Raw genomic sequence first — 17,973 nt, forward strand, 5'->3', positions numbered from 1 at the left:
ACCAGAGCTCAGCGACCAATGCACTCTCAAGATGCAGCTGCAAGAAGGGTAGCACCGAACACCCTCCTCCCCTTTGTAGAAAGGATGACTGTCCCCCAGTCTCCCTCCTTCTCCAAGCCAGACCGGGTCCTGAATGAGCTCATACACCATGGCTTTGACTGACAACTTCCTATAAGTATGCTTCTTCTGCATCCAGAATGCTGGAGTTAAAGGTGTGCACCACCACCACCTAGCTAGAGGAGTTATTTTTATATGTGTGTATGTGCATGGCTGCATATGTTTATGTGTACTGTGTGAGTACAGATCCTCATGTAGACCAGAGAGATCAGAAGTCCTGGAACTGGAGTGACAGGAGGTGGTAAGCCACCAGATATGAGCGCTGGAAGCCAAACCCAAGTCCCCTGAGCTAGCTCTCCAGCCCCTAAATCACATGTTAGAGCGAGGCCTGGAAGCATACTCCTGTAATCCCAGCTACCTTGGATATTGAAATGGAATGATTAGAAATTCCACAAATGTCTGGACTACAGAGTGGGTTTCAGGACAATCCAAACAACGTTCTGAGAACCTGTCCCAAAACGGGGTTGGGGGAGAAAGCTGACATATAGCACAGTAGTTGAGTGCTTGCCTGGCCTTCATGAAGGCCTGGGTTCACTCTCCAGGAAGGGGGGTGGAGCACACAATCATTTGCTGTTATTTGTTTGCTTGAAGGTTTTATTATTGGTTTTTATTCTGCAGCAGGGATGTATTACCTAGCCCTAGCTGACCTCCAAGTCACGATAAACACCAGACTGGCCTTGAACTTACAAGGCTGAGCACCACTACACCTCACTGTTTTGTTGATTTTCCTTGATGATAATTAAATAAGATAGGGAAGTGCCTCATATACAGCTGTTAGTGACGACTGCAGATATTTAATCATCTAATCGGGAGAGAGTCATCTTCTCCACAGCACAGTAAGCTCTATGCAGGCAGGAATCACGTCAGTATTTGATGACTACTGCTTCCCAAAAGTCCCACTGCAGGCTAGACACTCAGTTTGTATTGAGCCGATATTAACAGAATGACCATACGGACCAGTCTCAGCATCTCCTGACTATCTCCATGAATCCATCTCTTTTTTTCCTCATCATCACAGGATGCTCAGTGAACTGGACACTTATAGCACTCCTCCCACACTCAGAGGCAGGAGGATAGCTTGAACTACATAGAAAGGAAGGAAAGAAAGACAGACTCCTCAGTAGCTCCTATTTTATTCTCTGAATGTCCTCAGACTTGTATCAAACTTACACACACACACACACACACACACACACCTGATGACCTCAACTTGATCCCTAGAAACCCCAGTAGAAGGGGAGAACTGACTCCTTAAAGCTGTCCTCTGACCTCCACAAGCACAGGCACACATGCACACATACACATATATACATGTGCACACGCATGCAATGATGATGAGGAGGAGGAGAATAAATAACAAACCTATTAACATTGTCTCTTCTCTTATTATTTACTAGTGAAGCAAGGTCCCAGTGAGCACACTCCACAGGCTGCCTAATGTACCAAATGGGGACTACTGCTCTCTTTAGTCTAGCAACAGGACAAGCCCAGAGCACTGGAGGCAATCTTTGCTAATGAAGTGAGACGAGGGCAAGGAGAATCAGCACCCAAGTGAAGGCCTAGATGGTCACCTGGTTTTAGATCAACCAGTCCTGTAACCTTTGACCAGGTGTTTACTGTCATCTTATTTTTTTTCTTCTCATCTATGGCTTTGAGAGGACAGGAGAGAGGAATCACAAGTTCTCCAAACAAGTTCTCCAAACTCATTGAATCTCAAGATTTTAAGCTGACAGGGCAATTTTTTTTTTGTGTGCCCAAAACATTAATCCCAAGCATGCTAAGCCTGTAGAAACTGTGTGCTGAGTGACTGGGGCCGTGAAGAGGTGTGTGTGTGTGTGGGGGGGGGGGGGGTGTATCTCATGAAACTTACTTTGAGCACACTATTTTTTAAGCATCATTTTTATTATTTGTGTCTGTGTGGTTGTGTGCCCGTGCACACAGGCGCCCACAATGCCAGGAGAGGGCACTGGATGCGCCAGAGCTGAAGTTACTGGCAGTGGTGAGCTGCCCAGTGTAGGTCCTGCCAAATGAACTCAGGTTCCCTTCAAGAGCAGCAAATGTCCTTAACCACTCAGCCATCTCTTCAGCCCCTAGACCGCCATTCTAAAGCTTGCTGTGTGACATATTTGAGTACAACCACTGGTAACTCAGTCAAATACCTGTATGAAGACGGATAAAGCACTTGGTTAATTCTGTCCTTTTTAAAGGAACTTTTTTTTTGCCCTCAAAATCCATGTATATAAAATATCATTCAACTTTTTTCTTCAGTGTTGTTGTAACAAAGTGCAGCACTACTCCCTCCGTGTATGTGTGTGTGTGTGTGTGTGTGTGCGTGCGTGCGTGCGTGCGTGCGTGCGTGCGTGCCTGTGTGCGTGTGTGTGTGTGTGTGTGTGTGTGTGTGTGTGTGTGTGTGTGTGTATGTGTGTGTAGAAGAAAAAGGGACAAGGTGGTAGGTGGTTACGGTGGTCCATTTCTGTCCTTCCAACACTTGGGAGGCTGGCATAAGAGGACCGCCTCAGGTTTAAGGCCAGCCTGTGGGCTCTATAATGAGTTCTAGACCAGCCTGGCACAGACACAATGTGAAACGCTGCCTAAAAACAAAACAATAGATGAATACTGGGGGGAGGGGGGTGGAGAGGGAGAAGGGAGCATAGCATTCCACACCCACACTGAAATCTCCAGACAGTAAGCAGATGTTTACTGTCTTCGTCCTTTCCCTCAAAACTATTAATAACAATTAAAAAGAAAAAAACCTCAGAAAAAGATAAAGCCGTTTAATGGCTCATTTATTAAATAGTTTGAACTCAGGGCCCATGATAAGTAGTTAAAGAACTTTGTTGAGTCTCTAATTACAAGCACATTATCATGATTTGAGAAAGCTCAGAGTTGAGAGGAGAAACGGGCTACAGCGGCTAGATCTGCCCTCTACCCAGTGTTAGCCAGCAGGTCCCCGCCAGCTCCCCCCCCCCCCCCCCCCGCCAGCTTTTCGTTGCTTTCCCTTGACACTAAACCTCAGGCCAGTTTGATTCACCCTGGGAGACATCACTCACCTCTTCTGTGACATTGTCACACACCTTTCCCTCCCAGCCCAGAGCTGTTCCAGCTTCTCTCCTCCCTCTCCTGAGGTCAGGCTCTTGCAGGTTTGGAGACTGAGAGGAGGGATGAAGAAACAGGCTCACTTTCTGGTGACTGGCGTGCCAGCCTGGCTAGCAATGGATTACACTGCTGGCTCTGCCCACGGCCCCTTGCCCACACTAAACTGCTCCTCTGTACAACGTCCATGCACTGCACCTGGACACAGGAACTCCAGCACCAGAGCTTCCCTGGCTGCAGGGCCTTTCACCCCAGAGCCCCAGGCACATGTGTGTGTGTCTTATATCAGGGCTTTTGAAACCTTTTTCCTGTGTGACCCTTTTTCATGCAAAATCTACTTACATGACCCAGGTATACAGGTATATGAAAAAAGTTCTGCAGATCAACTATTTACTGATAATAAATCCTCAAGAAATATATTTTAGAGAAACTCTTTGATGTCTATATATACATTTACTTTTTTTGTTTTGTTTTGTTTTGGAGGCAGGGTTTCTCTGTGTAGCCCTGGCTGTCCTGGAACTCACTCTGTAGACCAGGCTGGCCTCAAACTCAGAAATCCGCCTGCCTCTGCCTCCCAAGTGCTGGGACTAAAGGCGTGCGCCACCACCGCCTACCTACTATTAGTTAAAGACAAAAGCAACCTTGCACAGCAATAAGACAGATGCATTTGTTAATTTTTACATGAAGCATTACAGCTTGTCTGAATATTTGATAGTCCAGGATTTAAGGCATCTTCAATGTCTTCCAAGATTGACTGACACTTTTGATTTTATAATCATCAATGCTGAGAACACTAGTTCACAGAAACACACAGTACAAAGAATGACAGAAGTATATTTAAGGGCCTTTCAGGAATTCTGCCCAATCCCAAACAAAAACATATGGAGCAATGTTTTAGGACATGTGAGTCAGCCACTCCCACCATAACTGTTAAAACCATACAGAAGGCCGGGCATGGTGGCACACACCTTTAGTCCCAGCACTTGGGAGGCAGAGGCAGGCAGATTTCTGAGTTCGAGGCCAGCCGGTCTACAGAGTGAGTTCCAGGACAGCCAGGACAACACAGAGAAACCCTGTCTCGAAAAACCAAAAAACAAAAACAAAAAACCCATACATTCTAATAATACAACACAACAGATAAACCAATCTGACACTTACACACCAAGGAAAAATGGCAGGAAAACACTGAAAGGCTCCCCCCCCCCAAAAATTAAACCACTATTTCTATGAGAGAAGACAACTGTGTATATAGTAAAAACACAAACTTAATATACAAGAGTCTCTAATTCGAGCTGAGATGTGGCAGGCAGTGCTTGTTGGTGCTGTGTGGTGTGATGTTAAAGATATGGGCGTGCCCTCTGTTCATGGCTGCAGAGAAGCAATACTATGCCCTGTGAACCAGTACTTGCAGAAACCCTCATCATCTATCTCATTTTGAATTTACTTTCTATCCTTGAGCATGCAGAAACCTTTATCATTGCGTTTTGTTCTTGCTGTTCTTGCTGTTGTTATTGTTGTTTTGTTTTGCAACCCCCATATGATGGGGTTGTGACCCACAGTTTAAGAAGTTGGGCTCACCACCTCCAGCAGGAAGACAGGGCATCAAATGAGGGAGGGGGGCATCCCACAGTCACAACTCTGACTCATAATTGTTCCTGTCTGAAAGAATTACAGGGATGGAAATGGAGAGGATCCAGAGGAAAAGAGGGTCCAGCGACAGGTCCAAAGTGGGATCCAGCTCAAGGCCTGACACTATTACTGAGGCTATGGAGCGCTCACAAAAAGGGATCTAGCATGAACGCACTCTGGGAAGACCCAACAAGCAGCTGAAAGAATCAGAGGTAGATAGTTGTACCCAACCAATGGACAGAAGCAGCTGACCCCTGTTGTTGAATTAGGGAAAGACTGAAAGAAACTGAGGAGAAGGGCAATCCTGTAGGAGGACCAGAAGTCTCAATTAACCTGGACCCTCGAGATCTCTCAAACACTGGACCACCAAACAGGCAGCATACACCAGCTGATATGAGGCCCCCAACACACATACAGCAGAGGACAACCGGGTCTGTGTCCATTCAGAGATGATGCACCTAACCCTCAAGAAACTGGAGGCCCCAGGGAGTTTAGAGGTCAGGAAGGGTGGGGGTTAGGGATACCCACATGGAGGCAGGGGCGTGGGGAGGAGGTATGGGATGTGGAGCAGTAGGAGGGTGGATGGAGGGGTTTGGGAGTTGGATAAAATATGGAGTGTAAAATAAACAAATAAATTAATTAATTTAAAAAAGAAGAAAAAAGAAAAAAGAAAGATGTTGGGCTCAAAATGGATTTATCTCATTTCCTTCCATGGTTTCCCTAAGTCCAGAAGAAGCACATGCATGCTCACCTTACTATGGGTCTCCTCTGCAACCTACCTTCTTACTCCACAGATAGGAAGATCTCGAAGCTGAGCTCCAGGCATGCGCATGCGCTGTCAGCAGACACTTCCCCTGGGAAAATGCGCTTCTCTATTACAGCAGCCGAGGGCAAGTCTGGTTCCATCAGCTTTGAAGGAAAAGTCCTAGAGACCTCTTCCTAAGGCAGGCCATCTATTCCTGTACTCTGTGGACACGACAACTTCTGGATAAACTGGCAGAACAGTTGGGTCCTCCCCCAATTGTATAAAACTCTCTTTTGGGAGACGGAAGATTCTGGAAATTAGAAATTGGACCTAGGGCCTCACACATGCTTGGCAACTGCTCTACCACTGCCCCCACCCCCTAAATGTCTTTCATGTGGGGAGTCCTTGATTGCTCTCAGCTCCAAGTTTTGAGTTATCTTGGCAACCTGCAGGGATACATTCTGTTACAGAGCTGTCATATAGAGTCACAAGGAAATAGGACTGAAAATAAAAAAAAAATTTTTAAATCTGCACCCCACCCCCACCGTGTGTGTGTGTGTGTGTGTGTGTGTGTGTGTGTGTTTGAACTGTGTCTAATTTGCTTCTTTTTAATTTTGAAACAGGGTACACTGGATAGTTTTATGTCAAGTTGGTATAAGCTAGAGTCATCAGAGAGGAAGGAGCCTCAACTGAGAAAACTCTCCAGAAGATCAGGATATAGGCAAGCCTGTAGGACATTTGGGAGTGGTGGTGGTGGTGGTGGGGTGCTGTTCATGACAGGGTTTCTCCCTATAGCTATGGCTGTTCTAGAACTCACTCTGTACACCAGGCTGGCCTCAATCTCAGACTTTCCTGTCTCTGCTATCTGAGTACTGGGATTAAAGGCCTATGCCACAACCGCTTGCTAGAACATTTTCTTAATTAGTAAGTGACCCAGGTGGGGAGGCCCAACTCATTATGGGTGATAATAATCCGGGGCTAAGAGTGGTCCTGGGTTCTTTAAGAAAGCAGGCTGAGCAAGCCATGAGGAGCAAGCCAGTAAGCAGTACCCCATGGCCTCTGCATCAGCTCCTGCCTCCAGGTTCCTGCCCTGTTTGAGTTCCTGTCCCGACTTCCTTTAATGCAGAAGTATAAGTCAAACAAACCGTTTCCTCGCCAGCTTGCTTTGGTCATGGTGTTTCATCCACTAGTAATCCTGACTAAAACACAGTCTCGCACTGTAACCCTGGCTGGCCTGGAACGCACTCTCTAGACCAGGCTGCCCTCATACTTAAGCTACCTGCCTCTCACTCTTGAACACTGGAAGGAAAGACGCGAACTACCATGACTGGCTGCTTTGCATTTTCCCATCACGTTTTTCAATTTTAAAATCTCCCAGAGTAAATACATAAATGCTTATTTAACAAAATAAGTCAGTGCAAAGATGAGCCGCGGCATCTTAGTAAAAAGGACAAGTGAGCAACCTACTTCAAGCAGCGTCTGGTTTTCTTGCAGCCCCACAGGCCATCCGACCTTGCTAATCTTCATCGTGTTAGTTTCCTCGAAGCTGGAAGGGAAAGATCAAATTTCCACTTCAGGTTTATCAAAAATTCTTATCACTTCAGATGAAATCAATGCTTTAAGTAGTTAATTGTCCAATTTTAGTTTACGTTTCAAAGGGGATCCGGTGCTCTGTTTCAGGGAGTTTGTTATGCTCAGTTCTCATTAGCAAACACATATTTCTAAGCTGATATAGCAATAATTACAGGACATGTTATGCTCTCAGCTTTATGAAAGACCCTTTTCTGATTTTCCTTCTACCTGATTCAACTTGTTTTTCTTTGCTTCCCTCAGTTAGGATCTTTGCAGGTAGCCCAGGCTGGCCTGGAACTCTTGACCCTCTGACCTTCGCCTCTTGAGTGCTAAGATTGTTGGAGTATGCTATCCCGCCAGGCTTGCTTCAAGTTTTTAAAAGATCTGATATTGAAGAGTTGTAAAGGACTACCTTAATATGCATAATTCCACTTAAACAGTGTTTGTTATGCAAACATGACAACCTGAGTTCAAATCCTCAGCTTCTACCTAAGGAGATGGGCATGGCCTTCACATACAGCTATAGCCCCAGCACTGTAGTGGGTGGAGACAGGGGAGCAATTCGGCTTGTGCCTACTGGCTCGGTGAGAAATCTTCTCTCAAAGGAATATGGCAGACAGTGATAAAACAGATATCCAGCATCCGCTCCCGGCCTCTCAGCGTGCCCACAGGGACGGAATTACTGTTAACCAGGCTTATGTGTAAGTCCTTACATAGCCAAATAAGTTTTCCTTAAATGGGCATATCTCAAACACTTTACATGACACCAAATATTCAAGGTAAAGAAGAAAACAACCATTTGAACGCCATCTACCAATGGTTTGTCTCTTTCCAGATGACAGTGCATTTAGGCTTATTTTCAAATGACCACAGTGACTTCTTAACCAAATAACTTCAACTCTGGTTTTGGTATATGCAAGATAAAGCACAGCTTAGTTGATAAATATTGTGGTTACTTACAGTGTTCAGTTTAATCTTACTTATGTCACCTATAAATTATCTGCAGGAATTTTCTAGACCACAATTGTCTTTCCACCAGCACTTCTTCAAACGGTGATCTTCCTTCAGGAGCACAAAGAGAGAAAAATCCATCTCTGCCTTGCGTCTTCCATACATTTCTCCATGTCTAGCAAGCTGAGTTTCGGGTAGCATTATGTTTCCACAAGCCGCTCAGAAAGCTTAATTGAGACTTAAGCGCTCAACAAATATTTGTGGAATTAAATTGAGTTTCAGTGATTATTCTGTAATTCTTAAAGCATGGAGACGTTAGAAGGTTAACCAAAAAAAAAAAAAAAGTGTTTTCAGTAAAAAAAAAAAAAAAAATCTGTCTAAACCCATCGCCGACGTCAGGTGATAATGAGGAGTTGCTGTTGGTTATTAGAGGTTCGTTAAAGAGAACCTTTCGATTGTTCTCCAGTCGCTGCTTTTTAAAGTCCCAGATTTCTAAGCTGTCTCGGTTGGAGATAAATTCACTTCCTTAAGCCATCTGGTGGCTCCCACCTGTAACTACATCATCTATTCAGCAGACATGCCCAATGCGGGTTCTGCCTTTACAGGGCCATCTCTTACAGGGTTTGTTTTGATGAACTGGTACCCAAGGAATGCATAGGTATTAAAATTCCAAGAGAAATCTTAGTGGTTCTAATCTCAGGGACACTTTAAATAAGAACAACATAGCAAAGACCATTGGTAATGGGATGAGTGAAAGCCTGTGAGTGTATTCTATTCATGAACTGAGGCAAACCGTACCGAGTGTTCCAGGAGTGTGCCTCCGTGTCGGGGTTATAAAACACTAGCATGAGGAGACCTGTGTACTCAGGAAGCACAGTCCAAATGACGACAAAAGCAGCTATGCTCGGTGATGGTGAGACTGTATGTATGTGCCTTGGTCGAGATGGGAAATCTGCCAGCTGCATCTCTTTCACCCCACACTCGACACCTATGGCTGTCTCCTCCGAGGAACATGCAGCATACACCAGAATAGACTTTCTCTTTTAGAATCAGCTCGTAAGACAACCGAACTGCAAGTGTGTTGTACACACTGACATCCCACCTTCCTGACCTTCCACAAAGCCAAAAATATTTACATCTCTGTGTAACGCTTAACCCTCAAGGTCACGATGATGCCCCTGAACTGAGTCATGTCTGGGAGACCAAGGACTCTTGTGTCAATAAACAAGCTCGCAGGGGCAGATCTAACTTAGCCAAATGTTCAGAGGCCAGAGGACAAGACAGGGGACACAGAATGGAGTCTTACCTACAGACGTCACCCCTACAGAATGGAGTGTTGTCTCCCAGAGAGAGAAGTCATTCCAGCCTTGGGAAGGCCAAGGAGGCTCTGAAAGGCTTGAAGCCTGAGGCCATTTCAGAACAGCAGATAGACTTCCACAGCCTAGAACAGGAGAGACTTAGTTAATATCACACAGGCAAACATAAGGATAAAGTATAACAAAGCAAAATCCACTTAGTAGCTTCAGGAACCACATCAGGCAGGAAGAATGCAATAAAGCCATGGCTGGCTGCAAAGTTAGACAGGAGCCAGAGGGGTGGCACATGCCTGTAATCCCAGCACCTGGGAAGCAGAGGCAGGAGGATCAGCAGTTTGAGGCCAGCCTGGGCCCTGTAGTGAGGTTACAAACAACAACAACAACAAATAGTCAAGGGCTTTGTGACTCCAGGGACTGTGGGTGGCTGACATGCTCAAGGATGTCCCACTAGAAATGGAGCCACTAAGCAACTTTAAATTAGGACCATAGTATAATGTCATAATTGTTAGAAGCAGATACTGCATTGAAAGGATGCAGAAAAAGACGTAGAAAGCCTGCTAGGGTACCATGCTCCAGACCAGACTTTATGAGGGATTCCAAGTGAAGAAGCAGCGACAGAGCTGCAGACATCATTGAGCAGAAGAGCAGGTCTTTGTAACTAGGACATAAAGGATTTGGCATAACCCTAGGGTTGTAGCTTAGTGGAAGTGCTCTTGCCTATATGCTGAGTCCTGTTCCAGAAAGAGAATATAGAAAAATTTAAGATAATTCCCAGATATATGGTCTATAGACCAAGGGTGGGGATGCTTCTGGCTCCTCCGGGCATTTTGCTCTGAGAGACAACAGACTGGGGTAGACAAGCATGAAGAGCCACAGAATTAATGAGCATAGTGCTGGGAGCGGTCACATCAGTGCCCCATGGGGCAGCACTAGTGCACCACAGGGGGTAGGCTGTGCAGGTCTCAGACACTGCAGGAGGTCAAGGCAGAAGATCTCGACTTGGAATGGATCAAAATCAAAGTTATGGGAGAGGGGAGAGCTCATCGGTAACCCAGCCCCTGCAATGTTCACGCTGAGATGTGTGCAGCACAAGTCAGAGGAAGAGACCCACACCCTCCTGTATGACCAGGGCGTTCAGATAACCCAGTGGACAAGTGAAAAGCTGAGCATCTTTTACGGCGCCTAGAAATGACTGTGGATCAGGGCGCGTGGGAGGCTCAGGGAGGGTGCAGATCCCGAGTCACAAGGATGCTATGGAGAGTTCTAAAAATAAGAATTTGCACTGTGTATGTCTGACTGCATGAGCATCCCGTGGCCAATCAGAGCGATTGTCATCCTCACCCTGAGCCGGCTGCCACTTCTCATCTTCACCCTTGACTAGAGCACTGAGCCCTGGACCCAGCCAGTTAGGGATGCAGATGAGAAGGGACTAGGAGCCTGCAGATGTGGAGGTGAGAAAAATATGCCTCTGTCTTTTTCTGGCTCTCTCACACCACAAGGAAATCCTATTCAAAGTCTCCCTGGGGAAATAACAGCATGATCCTTCAGCTGGACCTTTAAATTAAAAGGCTACCTGATTCTTTATGGGGCGAGAGGATTGTTTCTCTTTCATCAATAAGTCAATTTGTCCCCTCTTGTCTCCCATGCTATTGCATTTTAGAAGAAATTCATTCCAGTTAATATGAAAATGAGAGACCAGAAATTACGAAGGACGCTTATGGATGGCATTGTAATGATTCACCCACCGACTCTGTGTGTTACTTGAGGTTTTGATGATACACTTATTTTTCTGTCATTTAAATGCTCTCCACATCCATCTGCTCATGGAACCAAGCTCAAAATCTTAGCATTATACAGAATGTACTAATGGCAGCAGCCTGAGCCCTCTATTAATATTAAAAGCTTCATGTCACTTTCAGAGAATCAGTAGGGACTGTCTTAAAGGGTGGAGTGATGTCCATACAAGAATAATGTCATCATGAATGTGATCCCTTTAAGGAAATAAAAATCTCAGCCCATTGGGTCAGCTGTGGTTCACTTTTACACACTACACACGCATGCACACACACACACACACACACACACACACACACACACACACATTCTGAACTAACCCTAGATAGATGGATAAACAAAAACTAGAAACTTTCCAAATAAGATCAGATTCTCTTTTGTTTTATGAAACACCATCTCACATAGCCCAGGCTGCCCACCAACTTGCTGCATAGTCTAGGCTGGCCTTGAACTCTGGTTCTCCTGCATCAGCCATCTAAGTGCTGTTGTGAGCCATCATGCCCACCTCCAGATTAGACCAATCTCTTTCAGTAACTTGTGATTAGGGCCAGAGAGGTGGCCCCACGGGTGAGTGTTTATCCTCCCTCCGCCTGATGGCCTGAGCTTGATTTCTGAAACCCAATTGGCAGGAGAAGAGAAATTACTTCCTTCAAATTGTCCTCTGGCCTCTACATGTATGCTGTGGCATGAATACACACACAACATGTGAGTAAATTAGATGCAAATTTTTAAAGTTCGACAACTAATAAATCTTTTTTTTTTCAGCATTATTTTGGTTGTTCTTTCCTGTTCTTGATAGATTTCAAATGAATTTTCACTTTTTTTGAGACCAAGTCTCATTATGCATTCCTAGATGGCTTGGAACTCATCAAGTAGCCCCAGGTGGCCTCAAATTCACAGAGACCCAACCTGCCTCTCTACCTCTCCTGCGTGCTGGAATTAAAGGTGTGCGCCACCACACCCAGCCTGGGTTTATCAGTGTTCCTAAAAGTTCTCTGATGTTTTGGATTTCCTACCTATAGGGGTAGGGGATTGGCATCTGTGGCTTCCCTATCTATTAGCAACCCCACTCCCCTACCCCTCACCCCACCCCCACCTAGGTGAATTTTAGCATTTCTTTATGGAGCTCTACATTTGAATGCTATCCATTCATTGTTATTTTACATCAGCTTACCACACTTAAAATATGTCCAAAAGAATAAGTCAGGGCGCTGTTTTTATTGGGACACTTAAGAAATAGGAACATTTCTATTATGGCATTTTTAAAATCACAGGCTACAGTAGTCGTCTTTTGTTATGAGGAGATGGCTCCTTCTGCAAACTGTATTTTAGTTGCTTTATGGAAGTACTCACAAAAATCTTAATGCAGCCACAGCAAAGGTAGCTTTTTTGAAGAGCACAGCCTTTCAGATCAATCTAATTTCCTACTTGAACAAGGTAACTGACTGCTATAGACAAGAGCAAAGAATCTGGTGTGAAATAGCAGGATTTCAGGAAGCCTTTATGCTGACTGATCCTAGCATATTGAAGGTGGCTACCTTGTTTCGGAAGGCACACCAGCAAAGAGGATATCTTCTTCAATCCTGTTTTCATCTTAGTTAAATTAAAAAGAAAACCCCTCTATAGCAAATACTCACTTTGTAGAAGTCAAATAGTAGTGTTTAAACTTTGCCATTAGTGTGTGTGCACACACATGCTACAGTCCACACATGGAGGTCAAAGGGCAACTTTGTGGAGTCAGTTCTCGATTTGCACCTTTATGTGGATTCCAGAGGTCAAGCTCAGGGTGGTCAGGTTGTTTGTGTGTTTGTTTGCATGAAACTTGCCTCTACTCAGGAATATGGGGCGACCTAGCTCCATGTTTCCTGGGCCTCGGTGGTTCAAAGTTGCCTCTAGAGTAACCCACCTCTGGTTCCCTCTGAGGTGAGAGCTGTGGTTTGTGTGATGGTTTTGTTTTGTTTTGTTTTGTTTTTGTTTGTTTCTTTCATCAACACTACAGAGCACATGTGCTCAGCAGAGATGCCAATGTGAGGCCTCGTGAGAGATTATTAAGGATGTCAAGACAATGACACTAAATCACTCCCAGGCCCTGTGCAGCTTCATACACGAAACACTCAGCATGAGGCTTGCCCTGATTTACCCAACAGAAAGGAAGACGTGCGTCACACCAAGATTCACATACAAATGTTCATATGACCTGAAGGTCTCTGTCCCCTAATCCTTATCCTTTGGAACTCTTCTTCCCCTAACCCCAGAGACGATGGTTTTAGAAACTGAGGCCTTAAACATGTGATTAGGCCTTAAGGAGCACTCTTAGAAAAGGGACACTGGGGACCTGGCTACTCTCTTCCGTGACTTCCCAGGTATTTGGGAAATGAATGGGTCTGCCTTGTCCCCCAGCACTGCCACAGGTCAGGGCACAGGGTCCTACATAGGCAGAGCAATGTCAAGGCTCCATGCCCTGCATCCCAGTACAGCACCTGGTGGCCTGTAATGGCTTCTCCTCCAGAAGCTATGACACTCTAACTGGCTTTGTTTGGCTCGGTCTTGCCCTTCTGCCATGTGGCAGAGGTAATGAAACCTTGCCTGGTGCCACTGACTCTCTCTCAGATGTCCCCATCTCTAGCACCATAAGCCTGCAAATTTCCACGGACTCTAAGGTGCCACTCTATGCATAGCAGTATGAAACAGCCCGGCTACTATCCCTCCTTGACTCTCTCTGGGCCTACCTCTCAACAGACTGGAGCCAGATGGGACTTCAGGAATCTCAGCACATCGATTCTCCTGAATGAAGAGAAAGGACATCCTGTTTGCTCAGGGATGCTTTAAGTTCCTTTAAGAGGAGTCACAGCATTTTACTTCCAAATGTCTAAAGCAGATCATGAATTAACCAAATTCCTTCACCTTATAGAGCATCAACAATTCTAATTCCTCCTATTTCTGGCTGGAGGAGGAAGTCAGAAAAGAGCGATAAAACATGTTGCTGTGGAACATGCCAAGTCCCGACTCAGCCGTGAGATCAGAGCTCACCAAACTCTCAGAATCTGAGCAAGACAAGGAACCCCAGGAGTCTCACTTCAATGAGGCTGGATCCCAGGTCTTTCCACCTCCATGTTCCAACCATGACACAATGGGACTTAGAGAATTGCTCCCCTGACACACATACCCCATGAAAGATAGGGAAATGCCCATCCAAGCTCCCTACAGTTTCCTCACTGGCTTCCCAGACTGTAGGTGTGCATTTGTTGAGGTTGCAGGAAGCTATTGGTTGGCTCTCCAAACCCCTAAGAAAAGGAGATTCAGATTAACCTCAAAGGAGGCTACTTCTTCCCCATCTTCCTCCACCTGCCACACTCTGAGTTGCTCCCAAGACTGGTTGCCGTGCTCCACCTGTTGGAAAGATGGAGGTGTATAGCCGCCGTGCTCTGGATATGGTTTGTGCCCACGAACGCTCACATGCTGCAAGTTTAATCCTCAGTGCAGCGATAATAGGAGGTGATTTGACCTTTAAGGTAGGGCTTAGGACAAAGTAGTTAGGCTGTTGTCAATGTGCTCACAGGGGACCCATGAGAAGGCTTGTTATGAAAGAACCCCTCCCTAACTTTCCATTTGACCCTGTTATCCCTCTCTTGTGTGCTTTCCATTATGATCCCATTCACCAGGAAGCCATTACCAGGGGCTAGACAAATGTAGCTACCTAATCAGGACCTTTTAGTCTCCAAACTATGTGCTAAATAAACCCTTTCTCTTTATGGCACTATTCATAGTCTGGTATTTTGTTACAGCAACAGAAAATAGATTCACAAAGAACTAACATGAGCCGAACACCTACTATGCATGTGCCAAAGAGGACTGTACCTAAAATGCCCTCTTTATTTCCTCTTCACAACACTGTAATCTAAACACTATTGTCTTTTCTCACCAGCCAAATGGCTTCTTCCAAATACAGGGTGTAAATACCATGGCAGGGTACTTTGCAAACATAGGCTATTAAAAGGAAAAGTACCCAGATGCCAAAATACCTATCATGGCTTGACTTTGGTTTCCTAAAACAGTATGTGGAAACCCTAACCTCAAACATAAACATTGGAAGCAGAGTTGTTACTGATTGCATTGGTTATGATGAGGTCATACTGGAACTGCATGGGCCTTGTGACCAGTTTGACTGGGTTGACAATGTGGAAGAGCTGGCCATAGGAAGATGGAGGCATACTGGAGTGACAGAGCTGTAAGCCTTTGAGTGTCAAGGCAGCCACTACCCAAGTGTGACAGGGACAAAAAGATCTTAACAGTCTCTAAGGAAGAATTTGTGAATGCCTTGGAGGCCCTGTGGAGGCCTTAACTTGGCCTTACTACAATTATACTGTGGTTGACAACTTCCATGTCAGACCCTCTTCTGTGTTGGAATTGACGCTCCATGCTCCCACAGCATCCTGAACAACCTACAACAGTCGGTTTCTATTGTCTACTGTCTACTGAGAACAAAGACCCAGGCATGAATTGTGGGTGGTTTTGTTTTTGTTTTTAATCGTTGTGCCTTATGAATTGTAGAATGCCTAATACCCTGAGTCTGTCAAACTACAAGGTTCCTATGTGAAGACCAAACAGAGCAGCCCCAGCTGTCTTAAAGTTTAATGACAAGTTCAAGAACACCCCCGAATAACCCTCTCCATGCTCCTATCAGCCAGAATAACACCGTGGCTCAAAGAAGATTTTGTGTGTGTGTTCTGTGTTTTACAGCGCCAGCCTAATAGAGGCTGTAATGCTTGCCCTGCTCAGTTCTTCACAGTTTATTATGCAGAAAAGCACGAGCCTTCTGTTTTCCTGCATTGTTAACTTGGCACCTTGTTTCACGTATGGGACTTGCGTTAAAAGACACTACCCTCTGGGAGTTAATTAGCCATTTAAGGAGTAAAAGTACTATATGATCTGAAGACTCTCAGAGCTCATCTGCTGTGAAGAATGACGCTATGGGCCAGGTGCACAGAAAGACCTCTGAAACCCTCTCTCAAACAAGACAATGATGTCAGTAGAGATCCATCTCAAGATGTGGAGGTGCTGAAGTTCAAGTGACACACTCAAGGTCATAGGGATGGGAAAGGACGGAACCCCAGCTCTGACTCAAATTAGAATATTTCCCACCTAACTCATTCATACATTCTTTCATTTTAATTGACAAGAGTCATTATATGCATTATGGATGGCATGATGTTTTGAAGTATGTAAACATTGTGGAATGGCTAAATCAAGCTAATTAGCATATGCATTATCTCACATTTTAATTTTTTTGCAATGTTATACGAAAAAGTCAAGGGTTTTTAAGGGACTCCTGTTCAGGCTCTCTAAGCAATTGAATTTTTAAAAAATTAAATAAATAAATAACGTTTTTCCCCCACAAAATACTTGGAATTATTCTTTGTTGTTGTTTTAATTCTTTGAAAATATCACACATGTTCACACTCTCAGCCCTGGGTGTTCTTCATAGGCAAACGATGAAAGGCCACACAGTGATTGGCACTCATTCATTCTTGGAGCACCTCTCTGAAGATGTAGGTTTTCAGAGAAGGACTAAGGACCAGCCAGTCTCTGAAGCACTACCTCTAGTGGCAATGCCTTACCTTTCAAACAGGTGACTGAACCAAGCGTAAGACACCACTGAAGGCACCGTTCTACTGCTGTGACGAGATCCCATGACCAAGGCAACTCTTACAAAACAAAGCATTTATTAGGGTGCTTGCTTACTGTTTCAGAGGCCACCCCATTCTCATCATGCTGGGGAGCATGGCAGCATTCCTGGCACTGGAGCAATAGCTGAGAATTCCATATCCTCATCACAGACCAAGAGAAAGGGAGAAAGAAATGCTAGGCCGGGTGTGGGCTTTGGAAAACCTCCAAGCCCACCCCAGATAACACACCTCCTCCAACAAGGCCACACCTCCTGATTCTTCTAACCCTATGAAAGAGTTCCACTTTCTGTTATGGTTGCTATTGCTGTGATGAAACAGCATGACCAGAAAGCAAGTTGGAAGAAAAGGGTTTATCTGGCTTACATTTCCACGTCACTGTTGATCATCCAAGAAAGTCAGGAAAGGAACTCAACAGGGCAGGATCCTGGAAGAAGGAGCTGATGCAGAGACCATAGAGCAGTTCTGTTTATTGGCTTGCTCCTCAGGGCTTGCTCTGCCTGCTTTCTTATACAACCCAGGACCACCTTCCCAGGGGTGGCCCCATGCACAATAGACTAGGCCCTCCACCATCAATTACTAATTAAGAAAATGCCCTCCAGGCTTGCCTACAATCTGATCTTATGGGAGCATCATCTCAATTGAGGTTCCTGTCTCTCTGATGATTTTAGCTTGTGTCAAGTTGACATAAAAATATTCAGCTCAGTAAATATTCAAATATATGAGCCTACGGGGACCATTCTTATTCAAAGCACCACATAGTCCAATAAACAAGGTTAGCTATAAAGATACAGCTTTTCTGTATAAGTTGTCAGCCACATTTGGAATCACACATAAAGGATCTTGTGGTGGTTTGAATATGTATGGCTCCCATAGACTCATGTATTTGAATGCTTGGCCATAGGGAGTAGCACTATTAGGAGATAGAGTCTTGTTGGAGGAAGTGTGTCACTGTGGCTTTGAGGTCTTATATGCTCAAGCTATACCCAGTGTGGCACACAGTCTCCTTCTTCTGCCTTTGGATGGAGATGTAGAACCCCCAGCTCCTTTTTTCAGGACGATGTCTGCCTAC

At 45.0% G+C, this 17,973-nt stretch overlaps 1 protein-coding gene across 2 annotated transcripts in view; it reads right to left on the reverse strand.

The window, feature by feature from the left end:
• Msra (methionine sulfoxide reductase A) overlaps window positions 1-10,558 on the reverse strand; it is a 333,283-nt gene extending 322,725 nt beyond the window's left edge. Inside the window, exons 1-5 of one of the 2 annotated variants that reach the window (NM_026322.4) lie at window positions 10,537-10,558; window positions 9,414-9,548; window positions 8,117-8,218; window positions 7,052-7,130; window positions 5,619-5,693 (exon numbers count right to left, since the gene is read on the reverse strand). The gene's annotated coding sequence lies outside the window, so the exon portion shown is untranslated. Of the gene's footprint in view, window positions 1-5,618; window positions 5,806-7,051; window positions 7,131-8,116; window positions 8,602-9,413; window positions 9,549-10,536 lie in introns of those variants that run through there. The other variant, XM_030247606.1, reaches the window with a different exon arrangement.
• Between the last annotated feature and the right edge of the window lie 7,415 nt (window positions 10,559-17,973).

Source organism: Mus musculus, chromosome 14, assembly GCF_000001635.26.
Source record: "Mus musculus strain C57BL/6J chromosome 14, GRCm38.p6 C57BL/6J".
Lineage (NCBI taxonomy): Eukaryota > Metazoa > Chordata > Mammalia > Rodentia > Muridae > Mus > Mus musculus.